Genomic DNA, 15,277 nt, shown 5'->3' with positions numbered 1-15,277 from the left:
AATCTAGAGCTACATTTTAAAGTAGAGGGATCGAGAATCTTATCCCAGGCCTCCGCTCTTAACAACTCCTTGCGTGAAGCAATGGCAGACTTATATTCTTTATGACACAACTTAACATTCGTATTTATTCTAGGATTAGCTGCCAAGGCTATCCTTAGATTACGTGCTGCCTTAGAGCAAGCATGATTAAACCATCTCGGGCCCTCATTCTCTATGGTCTTTACTGGGACCGTCATCAACTCAGACACCTTCTCCGTCAAGCTTTGAAAAGCACTAAGAACCTGATTTGGGTCTGCCCCTTCTTCAATACAGTTCTTAATGTCCTGCGTGCAGTTCTCCCTAATATTTTTATATAATAGGTCAGGAGTAATCATTGACCATCTTAGGTGCCGTCTCCCATCGATTGTGCTCAACCTGCCATTGAAGCATTTCCGATCTTCTTTAATCATCCAGGGACCCTTCAAGTGAACAGTGAGTGGATTATGATCACTGAATTCACTTTGTTCGATAGTAAAAGAGTCCACAAATGACTGCATAGTCAAAGAGAGTAACACATAATCAATAAAAGTACCCCTCCCATGGCCTTTAAAAGTTGGGGTATCAAAACACTTTGTGGGATCCCTCAAGGCCATAGCCAAAGAAAGATCTAAACAGCTCAATAAGTCATTAAAGAATTCCCCTTCTATCGTATGTTCCAAATGCAAACCACCGAGGCGGTCACACTGCAAATCCATTAAACATTTCGACAGGGGATCACCGCAAGGATGAACATTACAATCTCCCATGATTATAAGGTTATGGAGGCATTCCCTCAATGAAGAGTTAATAAATTCATTTAGTGCAAATATTTGGTTAGAACCCGTGTTGGCATTGACAGCATTATAAAAATTGACCAAACCAGCCAGACAATTTTCTCCATTTAATACTAAGCCTATAAATCCAGTATTTGCTGTTAAAATTCTACGAATTTTGCAGGATAGTGTAACGGAAATAAAAATCACCAGTCCCCCTTAGGCCTACCTCTACTTGATACTATTGCAGGAACATAAAAGGCCTTATACCCTTCAAGGAACAAATCACATTCCACTGACCATGTCTCCTGCAGACAGATGATCATAAATTGCTTAATATACATAATCCAATTATCATCCGTCATCTTTGATGCCAATCCTGCGATGTTCCAGGAAATAACATTATTACAACTAGCTTTAAGCTGCATGGTCTTAATGGGTGATATCTCAGCTGGTGTTACATTACCCAGACCCACAGACACCTCACGTCAGTCGCATGCCTTCAAGCCAGACAGAGCATCATATCTATTCTGTATGTCCACGTTAAACCCATTGTTGCAATGGCCAGCAAAATTAAGTCTATTTTGTGTTTCTACAGAGAGCCCATACCCACCTTGATTAATATTGTACACATATGGTGCATCCAGGGCAGGGCTCTGAATTGAATTTGCTGACCTAATTCTCATTTGAAGGCGCGGATCTTTATTCACATGTGCATAAAAATAGCCCAGTGGACGAACACATATACTATTCATATTGCACAATAATAAGGATGCTCTTAATAAAATTGTTGCCACGTGTTGGGGATGCTTAAAATTGACAACAATACAATCCCCACTGCTTAATTTTCTGGACGGACCAACCCAATTCACCCTCCTTACTGCTATTATCTGGTCCGAATATGCAACAGGAAAACCACAGTTTTTGCTGAGCCATGCAACTGTTTTGTTTTTTAATGAGGTGTGGGATTCCCCATATGGTAGAGCTAGATGGTCATCACAAGGTGGAACATTAGACAGCACCACCACGTATGGTGCACACTCAGGAGGGAGATTAAGATAGAGGCTATTCCTCATATGCCTGGAATCATGTCTACCCTCCAGAGCTGTTGTGGGACATGTAGACAGGGGAGGTATGGAGGAACTGTTACTGCTGCAGCGACATGCTGAGAAAGCCGCTGTGCATTCCCTATCGTGATTTCCTGCCCCTTATCCACAACCTTAGCTCCAGCCATAATAGCTGGTGCCAAGTGTGTAGTTAACAGACCACCAAGTCTATCTACTTCCAATGCCAAAATGTCAAGCTTAGTTGTCAAAGGTCTTAACATCTCCTCTAGTTTAGCCTCTAACTTTACTTCCAAGGTGTTAATCAGTAAAGTAAATTGCTCTAGATTTATATTGGCATCGCCCTCACTATTTCTACTAAGAGTAGAGGATTTTGAGCCATTACAAACTGGCTGAATTGAATCAGATCGTTTTTTATTATGCTTCCCAGCCCGTTTCATTTGTGCTTTCTTACAGGATCGCACCGGCCTTGGGACTGATGGTATCTCCTCTATTTCCTCAATCGAGGTGTCCATCGGTTCTACATGTGGATCTGCATGCACCTGGGCAACAACCGGTATCTCAGCCCTCTCTCTAGTGTCCAGGTTAATGCCCCCATCCATGATGGCGACCGGCAAGGGCATAACTTCCTCTACCACTAAAGTGCTCCCCAATCTCAAAGAGGTCCTACGATCGTTATTTATACGATTTACTTTTTGCACCAAGTAATTATCCAAGGTCCCCAGCACGGGAGCGGATTTAACTGGTTTCAATTTAGACATTATATCGAATATATCACATGTAACTTAATACACGAAACAGATGACACTATACATTGAAAAACAGGTAAAACAGGTAGAGTCTCTCTTTACGAGTGAAGTCCGGCACTACAAACCCAGAGTCTCCGGCCCAGTCCAGTCTCTTCAGGCCTCTTCAGGCCACAGAGGGCTCGCCCTTTGCCCGGGCTTAGCCCGGCGCGTCCCGCGCGCGTCCTCGCGGGATGAGGGACCGAGCCCGCCTTTAAGCACCTCCTGGCGCGGGATTGTGAGGCGTCCTGCCCCTATGAATGCTGGGGGTTGTGGTCCGGCGGAGCCAAGCCCGGCCGACCGAGTCAAATGGCCTGTAAAGCCCCGGTGAGGAGAAGACAACGGGTGTAGAGGGCGGAGCAAAGCCCGGCCCCGGTAGAGCAGGAAACACCAAACAGCCAGCAGAGGACAAACAGCACGCCGAGGGACTCAGCACCGAGCCCGCCTTTAAGCACCTCCTGGCGCGGGATTGTGAGGCGTCCTGCCCCTAGGAATGCTGGGGGTTGTGGTCCGGCAGAGCCAAGCCCGGCCGACCGAGTCAAATGGCCTGTAAATACCCCGGTGAGGAGAAGACAACGGGTGTAGAGGGCGGAGCAAAACCCAGCCCCGGTAGAGCAGGAAACACCAAACAGCCAGCAGAGGACAAACAGCACGCCGAGGGACTCAGCACCGAGCCCGCCTTTAAGCACCTCCTGGAGCGGGATTGTGAGGCGTCCTGCCCCTAGGAATGCTGGGGGTTGTGGTCCGGCGGAGCCAAGCCCGGCCGACCGAGTCAAATGGCCTGTAAAGCCCCGGAGAGGAGAAGACAACGGGTGTAGAGGGCGGAGCAAAGCCCGGCCCCGGTAGATCAGGAAACACCAAACAGCCAGCAGAGGAGAAACAGCACGCCGAGGGACTCAGCACCGAGCCTGCCTTTAAGCGCCTCCTGGTGCGGGATTGTGAGGCGGCCTGCCCCTAGGAATGCCAGGGGTTGTGGTCCGGCGGAGCCAAGCCCGGCCGACCGAGTCAAATGGCCTGTAAAGCCCCGGTGAGGAGAAGACAACGGGTGTAGAGGGTGGAGCAAAGCCCGGCCCCGGTAGAGCAGGAAACACCAAACAGCCAGCAGAGAACAAACAGCAGAGGACAAACGTCACTAAAATCTCACACCAACCTCGTACACTTTCAGATCAGATGGAACTATTGATCCCTCACACAGCTCCTTGGGCTTTCTCCTGGTGCTTGCCCTCTGGACCACTGCATGATTCAGTCTTCAGTGAAGAGATCTAAGAGTATTTTGACTATAATGAGGGCTCTGTTGCACTGCAAGAAAGCAGTGGGGTGACGCTCCTCCCCCACAACGGAGGAGCGCCGCCCCACTGCTTTCTCGCAGTGCGAGAAGCAAGAAAATAAAATGGTAATTACCAGCAGGCGGGCAGGCAAGGCTGCTCTGCTTACGGAGCAGGGCAGGGGAGGAGTGGTTTGCCTACTCCTGAGTGCGCAATGACTGGTCAGCTCTCTTTGGCTGCCCAAACCAGTCATGCACACTCCACCAGCCCCTAACTGAGCCCCATGTCACAGTGCTCAGACTAATCACAACGCTCCATTCAAGCATTGTGATTGTGATTGGGATTGGCTTAGGGGTGGTAGCCTGGCTGCCTGCTTCCTGTACCGACCTGAAGTTGGACACAGATGAGCAGGAGAGAAGACACGGGACCCGGTGGAGGTGGCAAGGTAAGTTTTTTTATTTTTTATTTATTAATATTTTTTGATGCAGCCCGCAGCCGAACCCCCACCCCCGTTTGCGCACCCCCACCCATGAGGAGTGCCTACTGCCCCGCTCCTTTGAGTCTTCCTTTAAACTCTGAGATGCCTTTAAAGTGGTTATTTGCAGTGTCTGCATCGTTAAACAGTCTGTAGTTTTAAATGCCATACACTGGAGGCTTGACCTGCTGGAACGAGAGCTCCACGCCCTCGAATTGGAATATTTCTGCTCCAACAATGCTGACACAATGGCAGAACTATGTGATTAACTAACTGAATTCTTAGATGAGGCCGCTCGTAAAACTCACTACTTGGAGCTGAAGGATATGGCTCGTCACAATGTCTAGGGCGATCTACCGGGCACAACTCTTGCAAGACTGCTGCATGGACGACAGGCTTCCACATATGTATTTGAACTGTTGGACGATCAACAGGTCCCTCAATCCTTTCATAAAGCCTTGCTTGACAACATGATGTCCTTCTATGCAAAACATCACACTGACACCCTGACTCATTCACCTTGTGAACTTAATGCATATTTGGATAACATACAATTAATTTTTCTAGAAAGAGCTCATCAAGACTATCTTGATTCTTCCATCACAGTGGAAGAACTAACGCAGGTTATTCATTGTCTCCCAGATGACAAAACAAAAGTCCTGGACGGTCTAACAACAAGCCTTCTGTAAGGAATCCATATACATCCTGGCTCCTCACATGTTGGTGATGTTCGAAGAATCATTGACAAATGGCACTCTTCCCAATCCCATCCCTCCGCCATGACTCACTGAGGATGGCCATGTCCTGTTGCTAATGCTCGATTGAGCGTCGCGTGGGGGGGATATTTTATTCATTATTGTTGTATCATGTACCTATGTGTTGATATTGTTGCACTATATTTGTTTTTTCTAAATGTCAATAAAAACATTTTTTTTAAAAGAGGAAGTCTCCAAAATGCTATTGAGCGCTCAAACAGCAATTGGTCCAGCCCAGTGGTGTTGGTCCCCAAGGCAGCCCCTGCCACCTTCCAGAGGTAAACAAATGAAAACCCCTGCTACTGTTGTTACTAAGCCCTTGGTGTTATTTCTATTATGCATGTTTGAGTGAAAATAATACTTTTTTTCCTGCTATTTGGTTCTGATAATCAAGTTGCACCTGCCCATTCTGTAAGGTCAAAGCAATTGTACTAACACATGTTTTCTCCAATGTTTGACAACCTTCCAGATGACCATGTGCCCCACATGCCACATCTGATCTAGCTACATCTGTTGAGTCTTCGAGAGGGTATATAAACCCCACCCTAAACCGTGGCTTGGCCTCACTCCCTGCGAACAAGCTGCACCCTTCCCACTCACCTAAAGAATCCTGCTGGAACCGAGAAGCGCTCCAGTCTCATTCAAGTCTATTTGAACCAATGGTTCACGTGGCTCCAGCTCCCTTTAAGTCTTCCTCTTCTCTCCCTCCTGCACATCTACTCCGGACCCTCCGTAGCTTCCTTAGTCAAAGGCTCAAGATCACAAGGAAACACAGACTTTAGCTCCGTGTTTCTGTGATGAACAGTAGTGCCTAAAGAAAGCACTTCAGAGTCTTTCATATATGCATGAACCTTGTAGAACATCTTGTATTCCAAGTTTATCCTTCTGAGTGCAAGTAACTCCAACATTTGTTCCTAGTTTATCATTGGGGGTGCAAGTAACTCCAACTTTTGTGCTGATAGTATGCTTTGGAGTGCAAGTAACTCCAACCTAGTTTATCCCTAGGATAACTGTCTCCTTGCCCCTTTCCGTAGCGCCTTTACGCCCCTGGGCAAAGTTTGCGCTTTACAAAGCTAATATTCATTCATTCATTAGGAGTGCAAGTAACTCCAATCTGTGTTCTGAGTTCATCCCAGGAAGTGTCACACTCCCATCTGTGATTTTGGTTATTCTGCTCTCATGCTGTGGTGCTGATGAAATCTTTGAGTGTATGTCACTGAAGTTAATGCATGTTCATTGTATTTAGAGATCTGTTAGTGTACTGATGTGAACTGCCTTCACTTGTTATTTCCAGTGCATTGCATCATTGGAAAACCAGAGGTTCTGGTCCAGTGCACATTTAACTCACAAACGTAGAAGGTCTCAGAAGTGACAGATTCTATTACGCAGTGTTGCACAGCATCTGAGCAGATCCAATACCTCAAGTCTCTCTTTTCTTATTTTGTCCTAACCCCACATCCCCCGCGGCTGTGTGTGAATTAGGGAGTTTGGTTCCTTGGTCCTGAGAGGTATAGGAGGTCCAGTATCGGCTCCAATGTTGTCTCCGTAGTTGGGATCAGGTCAGTGCATGAAAAACACAGGTTAATTTAGGTCGTGTACCTGACTTACCTTGAATGGGTTTGTGGTCCCTACTTGGACAGGGTGCACACCTCTACCAACTAGAAACCCAATTAACAACAGTAACATTGGCTTCTCTACAAGTGGCATAATTAATTTGCTCATAGTTCCCCAGCAAAGTGCACTACACGTGCCCATGGCCTGTAAATTAAATGCTACTTGTGGGCCTGCAGCACTGATTGTGCCACCCACTTACATGGCCCTTTAAACATGTCTCAAGCCTGCCATTGTAAAGCCTGTGTAGAGTTCTAAACTTCCATGTCGACATGACAAGTTGGCCCTCTTGCCCCGCTCAGACCTTGCTTTTTCATACCTACAAATCATCCCTAAGGCAGGCCCTGGACAGCACTAGGGCAGGGTGTAGTGTACAGAAAAAGTAGGACATATACTAAGTTTTACATGCTGTGGCAGTGAAAAACTCCTAAATCCATTTTCACTACTTCAAGGCCTATCTCTCTCCCTTAGGTTTCAATAGGGATCACCTTATTACATTTTATAAGTGTAATCTCCAATTGGGAAGTTATGGGACCTCCGAATTTGGTTCTCTGGAATCCAATTTAAAAGCACAAATTGTTGATAAGTTGACATTTAGGCAGCAATGCTGAAAATGCGACTCTTAGAAAATTTGAATATTCTTACTGTAACCATTTGGCGCCTTCTCCCTGTCTCTGAATACACGTGTGGGGTGGTTGACAGCTGGCTTTTTACATTCCCTCGAGACAGCTGCATGCAAAGAGAGCTTAGGTGTGGCTGATTAGCCATCCACAGCCTGATGGGCCATACTGGGAAGGATGGGAGTGAGGGGCTGACACTTACAACTTGAAGGGCTGTGTCCTGTCCCCACACAAAGGTTGCAACCCCATCTGTAGTGAGTATGAAGCAAGGGCAGGAAGGAAAGGGACTTTTGAACTTCACAGCCATCTCTTTGAAGTTTCTCCCACTTCAAAGGCCTAACTGGGTATAAGTATTGGACCTCTGACACCACAAACTCAGAACACGTCTGGAACTGAGGACATTCTGCCAGGAAGAGGGGCTGCTGGAGGAACTACCACTTTTCTGAAATGCTTTGTTGTGTTGGCCTGCTGCCCTATTGCCTGGGAGTGAAAGGGACTGGACCGGCATCTCTGCATCTCAGCATTCCATGACCTAATTATCTCTAACATGGATTGCTTTGGACAATGTTAAATTCCTTTCACACAAAATGCATGACAGGATCCAAATCACTGATAACCTATCACAATGGATTTACCTTTCTTTACATCCACCCCACTAAACATTGAAAATTTTTCCCAAAAAATTAAGGTTCCTCAAATCAATATTAAACATCTACAGCTACAACTAAACTTGAGCTTGTGTACGGAAATGATTAATTGTTCTGGAATCTTTGCAAAAATTCTCCACTTAACCTTTACATTCTCCTGCATCATTTATGAGATCTCATTTAAAATCCAGTGCGGTCTTGTTCGGGACATGCATGATCAATCAAGGTTACCATGTGGTATAAAAGACCTCGAACTTCTTATTCAGACAGGTAACCAAAAACAGCCTCTCTTTAAAGGTAGGGGGGCTAAAAGGGCCACGATGTGTTCATTGCCATATAGCTGTGATAGCGGCAAAACCTGTTGACAGCACACTTAGTGCATCAAAGACTTCTGAGTGCAGGCTAATATGACACAAGCTCCTTTGCAAAGATTCAAATCAGAACTACTTAGGACTGTTGAGTCACTGTGTAGTAATGAAGACAGTGGCCGAGGTGTAGCTTCATGTAGATTTACTAGGTTGTAGTTACAAGTTGTGTAGATCCTGTAGAACAGCCCCACCAGGTGCAGCCTCCCTGCTACTCAGCTCATCTTCAACTGTGAACACTCATACCAAGCACCCAAGCATTCCAAACATGTCCATCACACCAAAATTCCATACTCACACTTGCTGAGCACCTAGGAACCAGGCACATAGGAACAGTATAAACACAACAACAGGATATCACATATCTTCTCCCCTTAAAATTGAAAATTAAATAAACAATACCAAAAGAAAATAGTCCAGAACCCAAGAATGCAAGGTAAACACCACATTACAAGAGGGAACGAAGACAAAACAAAGGAGGAAAGAAGAATGAATAGATACACACATGAAATATCACTCATCCTCTCCCATTAATATTAAAAACAAATAGAAATGATTACAGATCATTAAGCTCACATGAACAAAGTGAGGTGCCACCACATGAATAGACACGTGAAACATAAACTCATGACAGATGCAAAAGAAGCGCCCAACCATGCACCGCAAAGCAGGACAAAGCACTGTGAAGCATTAACATGGGAGATCCATACCCCCAGTTCTCTATGGGTGAACTGAACCCCATGTATGGATTCCTCATGTAAGGAACAATGACGAAAAACTGTGAAGAAGGGACTGAAACCCAACTTACCACTCTTCATGTAAGGGACAAAACATTTCAAAATGGACTGTGACCGCATAATGCAAACTGTGTAGAAGGGACTAACACCCATTAACTCAACGACCAAGATGTGCAGCACATGGTGACTTATACACTGTGAAAATGTAAAGCTGTAGAAATGGGACAGGCACCCACTCTATCATTCCCGAATGTAAGTCTTTGTAATGAGAACCGTGTAAATGGGACTAACCCCCACTAAGACGGCAACCAACACGTGCAGCACAGGGTGACTTATACACTGAGAAAACAACAAAGAGAACAAAAAGTCCAAACAACCACAACATATATGCTGTGAGACAACAGTAAACTTAAGTGGCACACGCAGGAATGTAAAATGCCAGAAGTAGCGGAACAAGGCAGATAACATGCACAAGGCATGGAATATTAAAAAAAATAAACATGTGCCACTTCAATGGAACTATACATCGTGTGAGTTTGCGCAACCCCAAAGTGCAGAGTAAAACATTGCTGCATTCATGGACTCATATATAACCAAAAAATAGACCATGGAAAGAAAAACAGTGTAACAGTAATCATCTCCCAAAACCATATCCAGATTGAAGAGTAGAGAAAAACTTGAGTGAAAGAGAAATGTATAAACAGTCATCCTAATGTTGGTAAAATTTCTCTGCAAATGCTTGAAGGTGTAGTTAATTCCATGAAATACCACACAGACATGCCAAACCAGAATCAGATCAATGCTGTCGTTGCACACAATGTGACCCAAAAAGAATCTACTGGAAGAATGTCAACATTACACAGCTGTGAGCATCAGTAAAGTCATCTGACAAAAGCACAGGAAATTAAATGCGGCAAATCTTGGTAATCTCCTCAAGTGAAAGAAACAGTGCTGTTTGACTCTAATATAAAATCCACAGTCAAACGTTAGGACACTTCCACAAGACCAAAGGTTCCTCTTCTACAAAAGTAAGTACGGTGCAGCAGTCGACCAAGATATTGCAACGTTGCCGGTCAGATCAATCATCCATGCTTCTTTACCCTTACTGCTCGCTGTTGTCCGTACAAGAGCCAACACATGCTGGAGAAAACCCTATGCACTGTAGCCCTGAGAGTGTGTGTGCTGCATTCAATCCCAAAATGGGGGCACGCAGATGATGTTGTGCCGGATGGCACAAGGCGATTTCCGTGCAGCAGAGCATCCCACAGCAGCTCTGAGAGCTGCTCAGAAACACATACAATGTCAAAGAGTCTCCGCGCGATTCCATGGAGAAGGTAAGTCTGCACACGCTTCAATGGGCTTGTGCCTCCATGCTCAAACAGCAGCAGTTTAACCGCTTTCAGTCAAGTCACTACCACTTTTTAATGAATAGATAAGGGTATTTGTCTCACCCCTGTAGTCTCCTTCTGTCCGCCAATAAGAAGACCAAGTATTCCCAAATGCATGCTGTGAATCCATGAAGTTGTCACCACCGCATGTAGGTGGCATGTAGAAACACATTCAAGAAACCTTACGGGCACTGACATACCGTCAGATGCTGCATTCCTGAAACCAAACCCTGCCATTGATACCTAAAAAACACAATGGCACAGTGTGCAGCTGATCCCTACCCATAGAACACACATAGATGACAGTGCAGCTTGTAAAATCACTTAGTTGTAGAATTTGTTTACTATTAAGTTTCACCGCTGTCAATTGACTTAACATTTCAGGAAATGCTGTGTGACTGTTCTTTAGCCCAGACGGCTAGAGGTACTTAGCTTGGTCCAAGTCTTCATTGTAGTCTGGAATAATAATCCTGTTATCCAAAGAAGATCAGATATTGTATACCAATGAAGCATGTCCAGGCCTGGGCTGTCTACTTGAAAAGGACACTGGAGAGGCTTGCAGGCCTGGTACTTAATTCTTGAGGCTTGTTTCTTAGTTTCTCTCATTTTCCTTAGTTTTTAAATGTCCATTCCAGTGGCTGCTTCTTTAAAGCGAGTACACATTGATCTGTCTCCAGATTGTTGCCAAAAATGTGTAGTAATGAAGACCGTGGCCAAGGTGTAGTTTCATGTCGATTTATTAAGTTGTAGTTACAAGTTGTGTAGATCCTGTAGAACAGCCCCACCAGGAGCAGCCTCTCTGCTTCTCAGCCCATCTTCAACTGTCAACAATCACACCAGGCACCCAAGCATTCCAAACATGTCCATCACACCAACATTCCATACAGAACACATACACTGGCTGAGCATCTAGGAACACTATTAATATAGGGCATAGGAAATTAAAAGTCACTGTGAAAGACATGTATCCAATAGTATCAGCCTTCTTAGTAGCTTATACAGCCCCCAAGACTAAGAAATGAAATAGCAATGTTGACATCTCCAAGAAGCAGCCAGAAAAAAACAAAAAGGCAACAAGAAGCCTTCACTTGAAGAGTTCACAGGGACTACTAGCCCACAAACTAGAGGCATTTTAAGTAAGCTGGTCAACTCGACAGATATTCGAAATGTTCCTGTATTGTCAAGATCCTTCCAGATTCTCATCCTCTTCCATTGCTGGACAAAGGGGTGATGGGGTCTTGATCACAGGAAGGTGCTAGACACAAGGAAATATTCTATCCTCTGTGACATAGGCTGAATGTCAGGTATTTGGATGAGCACTTTGAGGGCTGTTTGAATGCAGTTGCAAATTGGATGCAGTTAAATTGTCTGACACCTTAACACTGATGAATCAGATATTGGCTTTCGGCATCCCTGCCCCCCTTTGAGTTAGGCTGCCCATGTCCCGAAACATTGGGCCCCTCCCTCTGCCTGCCCAGTTGGTGATGAACATTTGTGTAAAATTTGATACAGGTCTTTCTTTGAATCCCACATTCGGGATGTCACCAGAGTTATAGTGGGCCAGATGTATCAAGAATTACTTTTCCGATTCTTAAATAGTGAATTTTACTGATTCGCTATTTTAGAATCGCAAAATGGAATGAATGTATGATTTGCAATTTTTTTGGGTGAATCCTTAACATTCCTTGGAAAGCATTCCCATTCAAATTGGTAATTGCAAATTGCGAATGCAATTGCGAGGGTGCTATGGGGCCTAAAGGCCCACCCGATGCACCCCCAGAAAAGGTAAGTGTGTACATAAGGCACACAGACATGCGCTAAGGGCATGTTTGCGCGCCACATGGCACTTCGAAAAATGCACTTTTGTGCATTTTTAAATGAAATCGCAAATTACCATCAACTTGAAGTTGGTGGTAATTTGCGGTTCCTAGATGCAAATTAGCATTTAGTGATTTTTACATGAATTGCATTTAGGTAATCGCAAATTGAGATTCGCTTATTGCATTTACAATTTAGGTAATCGCAAAAAATTGCAATTACACATATTGTGAATGCCAAAAGTTTCATACAATGCAAAAGGCATTTTTGCGTTCACAAACGGGCCAATTCTGCAAATCGGCCCATTTGCGAATGCAAAAAGCCTTGATACATCTGGCCTTTAAACTTTTAAAGTCACTATGCAAATGGTGACCTCCTAGTTTGGCTGTTCTTATTCCCTTTTCCTAGACCTTTCTGAAAAATCCCTCAAAACACTTCAGATAGTACAATATGCTGCTGCCTGTCTCATTTTAAGTGTCCCACAAAGAAATTCTACTAGAGAGGATCTCAAACAAATGCACTGGCTGCCACTGGAACCATGGAACAGTTTTAAATGTCTGTTGATTATTTATTCATAAAGCTGTTCATAAGAAAGGGCTGCCCTTTCTTCATTAGAGATTGTGTTGGTACAGTCCGAGGAGAGACCTGCGCTCTAACAATGAGTGGCTTCTGGATATTCCAAGAGTAAAGCGTGCAAGAAGTGGGGGATGGGCTGTCTCATATTTTGCAACCATGCTATGGTAACAGATTGACAATAGAGTTCAGGAAACTGGATTCTGGATCGCGGTTTAAAAGGGACCAGAAGACTTATATACTTCCAAGCAAAGTTAAAGGTTGGTAAATAAGACCTACTGCTAAGCGCTCTGATGTTTCTCTGAAGCAGCTGTTTAAGCTCTAGAAATTGCATTGAATTCATGTATTAATTAATTCATTCATTCAATGAGGGAGATGAGGCTACAGAACACAATGACTAGTGATTAAAAATATCCTATTGGCTTAAGCAGTGATGATGACTCTATGAACTTAAGGCTATATATTTACTAGGGATTTAAGTTGTCTTTGCATGACACAAGTCATTGCAAGTCCTTAAATGGGATTTACAAATCCACGCAAGGGGAGACTTGTACTGCCTGCAGTGCATTACATTTTGTTGTGGTAGACGTTCCGTGAGAGGAGCATGGGCATTCCGCTGCATCCTCCCATGGAATAAGACACAGTCCCAGATTTACTAATGGCAGTACACTTGGGATTTTACCAAAATGGTGTGCCTACCACAGAGAGATCTAACAAGGAGAAATATATTTATTTCTACTTGTTATTTCCTCTTTCCTTGTCTGCTGCCTTCTACACACATAAAGGAAGAAGAATACGCCTCTAAGGATCATTTTTGTGCAGGAGAGTATTTCGTTCTGCAAAAAATCAAGCCTACCTGTAATGCAGGCAACCTTGCACCTTGGAGCAATGGTGCCTATATTGGCGCTAGGCAGCAAACAGTGGGCCAGTGTTAAGAGGGATAAAGTGCATAACATCTTAATAGATTTCTAGTCTCTCCATTTCATGCAACACAGTGCAGTAAGTGCCCTTCCTTCATTGTGTTGCCTGAAACATTAGTAAATCTGGCCCTTAGAGTTAGGAGAGTTAACCAGTTGGATGTTTCCTGAAAGAACAGTGATAGTGCAAATCAGAATGTAGATGACAATCTTTAACCTATATGTTAGCCCTCTGGGCAAACAGGGACATAGTAATTGGGGAAGCAATTGCTTGCTTCTACCAAAGATCTTCAGATGAGATATAAGGCGAAATTATAGTAAATTGATTGTTCACCCAAAAATCTTTATACAAGGCACTTTACACATTACCTGAAATTGGCCAAGTGCTTGATTGACATTTTACAAATGATGGTCAAAATAGAGGAAGGAATGGTGGACAATGAGGAACTGCTGACACTTGCATTACACTATTCTGCTGTACTCTTCTCAGTTCTCAGATATACAGGTGTAGCTGAAGAGCATGGAGAATCTGCAGTGACACACAACTTTTAAGTAATGAGGATCAAGGGAAGTACAGAGTGTTTGGATACCAAGTGATCAGTGTTAATTGATTTAACAAGGCTGTCCTTAAACTAAAGATTAAAACCTTAAAGTGGAGTTAAAACATTGAATTTGTTCCCCGTTAAGCTCACTAAATCATAGCAGAAGTAAAAGTGCTTAAGATGTATTTGTACTTACATTGGGCAGGATTAGGATGTTGTTAGAAATGGGTTTCCTGATTGGATGAAATATGCAGCCAGGCCAGACAGTAACCACCACTCTAGGCAATGTGCAAATTATTTGTGCAAAACAGACACACAGTAACACAATGAATACACCACAAAAATACTACCAAGAGGGTTACAAATATATATTATATTTTTATGAATAAAACAAGACCACAATGACAAATATCCAATAAGTAGACCTGGAGTTATGAATTAGTTTAAAATAAATGAAAAACCAGTGCTTAGAAGTCAATAACACTAAAAGGCTACTTCAGTTCGCACTAGACCAGGGTAAATCCAAAGTTCTGGTAACCGCGATGGAGCGCTGGTTAGAGTCATTTCCAAACAAGTAACACTGGAGTTTTACCTTCTCAAGCTGAGCCAAAAGCCCTGTTCGTGGGGAGGCGGTCGCTGGGAGTAAGTAGTGCATTGCTTGCGAAGATCATGCAGGTGTGGAGAGTCATAGATGTCAGACGGTGCCTTGCGGTCACAGGTGGCGATGCTTGCTGGGCAAGGAGAGAATGCTGTGGTGGCTTGTGCTGATCCTTCCTGCAAGCTGTGTAGTCCCAGTGCAAAGAGCCCCTTTGAGGTTGCAAAGAGCCCAAAAGCTTGAATTTGGGGACCCAAAAACCACTTTCAAGTGCCCACGACTGTAGAAGAACCTCATGGCAACCAGTAGAAAGTTGAAGACAGGCCCAG

This window comes from Triturus cristatus, chromosome 9 (assembly GCF_964204655.1).
Source record: "Triturus cristatus chromosome 9, aTriCri1.1, whole genome shotgun sequence".
NCBI classification, from domain to species: Eukaryota; Metazoa; Chordata; class Amphibia; order Caudata; family Salamandridae; genus Triturus; species Triturus cristatus.
This window is presented reverse-complemented; position numbering follows the sequence as displayed.